This window comes from Nannospalax galili, unplaced genomic scaffold, assembly GCF_000622305.1.
Source record: "Nannospalax galili isolate Female #2095 unplaced genomic scaffold, S.galili_v1.0 scaffold1275, whole genome shotgun sequence".
In the NCBI taxonomy this organism is placed as follows: Eukaryota; Metazoa; Chordata; class Mammalia; order Rodentia; family Spalacidae; genus Nannospalax; species Nannospalax galili.
Window position 1 is genome coordinate 149,265 of NW_008335578.1, and position 5,742 is coordinate 155,006.

Genomic DNA, 5,742 nt, shown 5'->3' on the forward strand with positions numbered 1-5,742 from the left:
TATATATATATAAAGTGCACCGTTTGTGAAGCATCCACAGAGGACAGAAGAGGGTGTCATGTCCCCTGGAACTAGAGTTACAGACAGTTGTCAGCGACTACATACGTGCTCTAACTGAATCCAGGTCCTCTGTAAGAGCAGTGACTGATCTTAACCACTGACTGAGTCATGTCTCCACTCTCTCTCGCTCTCTCTCTCTTTCTCTCCCAGATTTTATTTAATTTGTTCTTTGTCACTCGCATGCATGTGTATGTGTTCTGATTATTATAAACCCAACTCTCCAATTCTCCACCCATCCCTACTGCCCTTGCTTCTTCCCTACAAGTCCCTTCCCACATTCATGAATTTCCTGTTTTGTTTTCAGCCCTACTGAGTATAACCAGGATCATCTGTGTGACTATGGGTTTGAATCTATCCACTGGAGCCTGGTGGGCTCCTCTGTAGGCAGAAAAATGAAGACAATGATTGTCCCTCCCCCAGAGTTCATTGGTATCCAACACTTCAGTTGGAGGTAAAAGACACCATAAGCTCCTTCCCAGCATGTGACTGATTGTTAATAAGCCCAGCTGTCTGTAGGCCCATGCAGACAGCCACAGACGCTGAGGCCATGACTGCACTGCCTGCGACATGCCCAGAAGAGAGCAGTGCAGAGCCCTTCTCCCTATATTCCAGATGTTGCCTGAGCTTTGGGGGAGGGATGTGTGCCCTGTTTTGAGTTAAGCTTTGATAGCCACTTATTTTCAGTAACTTCAGTAGCCATGTATCTCTGCATTTACCACCATTCCCTGCAAAAAGATGCTTCTGTGATGAAAGCTGGACTACATTGTCTATTGTCTAAATATTTCAACACAAATATTTATTTAGAAGGCAGCTTGATTCAATGACAATTTATCTGAAAAATAATAATTTTCTCTCTAGGGTTTAAGACCTCCTCAGGCATGGGTTTTTAAAAATATTTTATTTTTATTTTATGTGTATGAGTTTACTGCCCACATGTGAGTAACTGCACCCAAGATGTGCAAAGCCCACAGACGTCAGAAAAGGGCATTAGGTTCCCTGGAAGTGCAGTTATGGACTGAACCTGGGAGCTCAAGAACAGTGTTCTTAACTGCTGTGCCATCTCTCCAGTCTCTAAGGAATGGGTTCTTGACCGTGTTTACAGTACCAAATATGAGTTTGTCCTTGTGAAGCAGGCCTCAAATCCAATCAGGGTGTTTGATTGCCCTTGTACCAACTGTGCCACTATTATGCTCATGGCCACATCTTGCCTGGTAGGTTGGTATTGTAGTTTGAAGGTTTCACAATTAGATAAAACCTCTGATGCCCTTCTGCCCCAACAGCCTTACATAAAACCATTTAGCACTGTGAAAGTTAGTCAACAGGTAGAAAGCTTCCAGTTCAATTCCACCTTGATTTCTCTACACCTTACAACCAAAGTGTGTGATATCTTCAGCAATATGGTCTTGTCAAATAGTTCTAGAAATAAAAAAGAAGAGAGTTGAGAACCTATATTGTTTGGGGGGACCTCTGTGGCCTTTGAGACCGACAGCTCAGAAGGGGCATCTCACAGCCAGCCCTGAGGTTTCTAGTTAGTAACTCTTGTTTCTCGAGAGCAGCATTATTCAGTCATGTAGACGCTCTGCCTTCTAACTCTTTTTTGAAGTATTGTTTGTCTTCAGACTAAAAAGTTTCCACATGTCTTTTTATTATCCCACAGTTGAATTAGCCCTCCTCCCCGATCTAATGTACCCAAATTGCCACACCTCAAATTCCCTCTCTATTCTCATATCACCTATGTTATGCCATCCCCCCTCCCTTAAGCCAACCTTCACCCCATAGCCTTTTTCTAGTCTCCTTATTTCTATAAGTACTCTAGGTTAAGCACATCAGACGATCTGAAGTTAGGGTCCACATATGCCAGAGAACATGTTGTGTTTATGTTTCTATACAAGGGTTACCTCATTCAGCACAATTTTTATCAATTCGTCCTTTTACCTACAAATGTCATAATTATATATTCTTTTACAGCTGAATTCCATTTTGTGTATGTACCACATTTAATTATCCATTTTTCAGTTGATGGACATATAGTCTGATTCTTTCTGTAGCTATTGTGAATATAGCAGGAATGTATGTGGATATGCATATATTTCTATGGTAAGATATAGAGTCCTTTGGGTATATGCCCAGGAGTTGCAACGTTAGATTGCAGGTGGTGCAATTTCTAGCTTTTTTAGGAAACTCCACACTTATTTCCACAGTGTCTGCACTAGTTTACACTCTCACCAATAATGAATAATGGTTCCACTTTTCCCCGGCCCTTGCCAGCCTTTGCTACCATTTCATTCCTTAATGACAGCCATTCTGATTGGGATGAGAAACACTGTCAGCATTTCCTTGACGGCTAACGACATTGAATACTTACCCAAATGTTTATTAACCATTTGTATTCCTCCTTTATAAAATTCTTTGTTCATATTGATGGCCCAATTTTTATTTGGGTTGTATTCTTGATGTTTACTTTTTTTAGTTATTTGTGTATTATATAGATATTAATCCTCCGTCAGAGGTACATCTGGAAAGGATTTTTTTCCTATTCTTTTGTCTGCCTTTTCACATTATTGATGGTGTTTTTTGCTTTAAAGGAGCTTGTTAGTTTGGGGATGTCCCATTTGTCTGTTATTAGTCATATTTGCCATGCTACCAAAGACTTATTCAGAAAATCATTACCTATACCCATATGAGGTATACTCCCTACTTTTTTATTGAAAAATATGGAGATATTTTTATTGAGATTTGAAATTTCATACATTTTCCACTCAAATCAAAGACCCCCCTCCCCCATCCATGCTTCACCCCATGCCCCCACCAAACCCTATGTACTCTGCCATACATGCTGAGTCCTATTCATTCAAGTGTTTGTACCCAAGTATCCTTCCTTTTTCCTTTGAATTTGAAAATATCTGATTTTATGTTGAGGACCTTGATCCATTTGGATTTGAGTTTTGTTCAACTAGGAAACAAGAATCTACTTTGATTTCTCTATCTGTTAGAATTCTGTTTCCTATCACCATTTACAGAAGACAGTGTCTTCTCCAGTGTGTATGTTTGGCACCTTTGTAAAACAAACAACAACAACAACAACAAAAGGTATCTATAGTTCAGAACTTGTATCTCAGTTCTTTATTCTATTCCATTGATCCGGTGTCTGTTTTCATGCCAGAACTCTGCTGTTTTCATTATTATGGCTCTTTAGTATAACTTGAAATCTTTTATTATTATCACAATCCAAATTATTCTTTTTGTTAAGAATTATTTTGCTCTCCTTGGTGTTTGTATTTCCAAGGAAATACATATGTAAACTTCACTAAGATTCCACCTTACCTGAGTCATAATGCCTACTGCCAAGCAAATGAAATAGTAATAAGGGTTTGCAAAAACATGGAAAAAAAGATAGTTCATAAATAAGGTTGAAGGTGTTGTAAATTAGTGAAGTCACTATAGAAATCAGCACAGAGATTCCTCAAAATGTTGAAGGAGAATATTATCCAGCTCTACTCTACTGTGTGTATACCTGATGGAATCATATAGCACAAATACCTACCTACCCGTATCCAGCTTTATTCCCAATAGCCAAGTTATGGAATCAAGCTTGATGTCCATCAAAAGATGAACAGATTAAGAAAATAAACAAATATGAATAATAGAACAATAGTCTGCAATAAGAATGGTGAAATTGTGTTGTTTATAGGAAAATGGATAGAAAATGGATGGTGAAAATGGAACTTTAGGCTGGAAAATCCACTGAGTACTCAGAGTTTAGCTGTTGCTGTGCAACTTGGAACAATTATCCTGAAGAGAAATGTGAGTGGTGGAGGCTTGGCTTCTGACGTTTTAAGGGAAGCACAATTGTCAGGGACGTTTGTGTGATGTTTTGAATTGAGAATCTGTAGTTTCTTGTCAGCTGGGGCTGAAGAATCAGCTGTAATTAACAAGAGACTAGCACCACTTTAGTTTTTTCAGACAACTGATGTTGGTTAACTGCACCTGAAAAAGCAGCTGTGACTAAGAAGAGCCCAGCATCACCGAGGTGAAATCTGGGAAGGATTTTCTCAGGGTCAGCAACATAATCTGCAGTTCAGTGGGGTCCTAACGCTCCATCTCAAGCTGGAAGCAGGACTTGGCTATGTGTCAGAGACCCAGCACTTTGGAGTTACCAGGACCGTAGCATGACCACCAAGGGCGGCAGGAGGTGTAGAGTGGAACCAGCCTGAGCCTAAGAGACAACTTGCATGTGCTTTGGATAGCAGAGCCAAAGCAGTGCAGCTGCTCAAGCCCCTCGGAACCCAGAAGATCATGAGTAAATCCCAGATGTCCAACACTGAACTATACTGCTGGATCCTGGTTTTGCTTAAGTGTGCCCAGTTCTTCTCTTTTGAAATAAGACAGTGTATAACTTCATTTTGATTTTTGTAGGATCGCACAATGACTTTGAATTATCTTTTAAAGACTGAGGTTTTAAAGTGCTTGAATTTTTAAGGACTGTAGGACTTTTATGAAGTTGTACTTTTCATGTTTTACTACTAATAGTAACATGAGATTTTGATGATTAAAAGTGGAATGGTTGTGGTTTAACAGTGATGTTTTTGTGTGTCAAAGCCCATTCTTCCCCAATTTGGTTTCTGTCAGCGTTTCATCACAACAATAAAAAGCTAACTAGTACAGCACCTCAGACCTAGAGCTGAATTCTCCCCCCTTTACTATAACCCTCCTATCAAATGTACCGACTAATATATTTGAAAAGTGTGTGTTAATTTATCACTTTATTTGTTCTATTACTAGAGGAAGTTAATGAAATTGCGGCCTCACTGGACCATGGTATAGAGAGACATGAATCTCTGTTCCCGGGTCATAGTCACTTATATTTGGCTCCAGAATAAACCATCCCCCCCTTTTTAAAAATAAGGTTTTATTTATTTTTTTAATAAACACATACTTAGAAGAAGCATTTCATTACATCAGCATTGACATATTCAATAACAATTTTCTGAGCTAGGCTGCACCTCTTACAAAATTGGCTGTACATTTTTAGGTTTACAGTTGAATTATTACGGTTATACAATATTGTACTCAGTATAAAACCTATGAGACATAAAATTAAATGAGGTTTTAAACTTTGAAAAGGATCTCCATTTCATTATTAAAATACACAGTTTCATACAGAAAAATTCATTTTTAATGCAATTGACATTAAGATGCTTGCAGGTGCGTTTCTAATCTCTACAATGATTATTATTACTAGTCACAGTTGGCTACTTTCTGAGCTCCTTGGCATCTAAGCATAGATATAAAGTCATCAGGTAGATTTCAATGATAATGTTTTTCACATCTACTAATTATTAAGGAGCAAATTTTTATTCTTTGAATAATTATTTTTTTAATCATTGTACTTTTAAAAATTTTTAATAACTACATGATTAGAAGCATTTCACTACAGCTTTAACATATTCAGTAACACACTCCAGAGCAAGAGTACATCTCTTTCACAAGTGGGTGCACATTTCTAGGTTCACAGTTGAATTAATACAGTTATATATTATCGAACTCAGTATAAGCCCTCTAAGACATAAAATTGGATGAGTTTTTAAAGTTTGAAAAAAATCTCCATTTCATTATTAAAATACACAGTTTCATACAGAAAAATTCATTTTTAATACAACTAAGATGCATATGTGTTTCTAA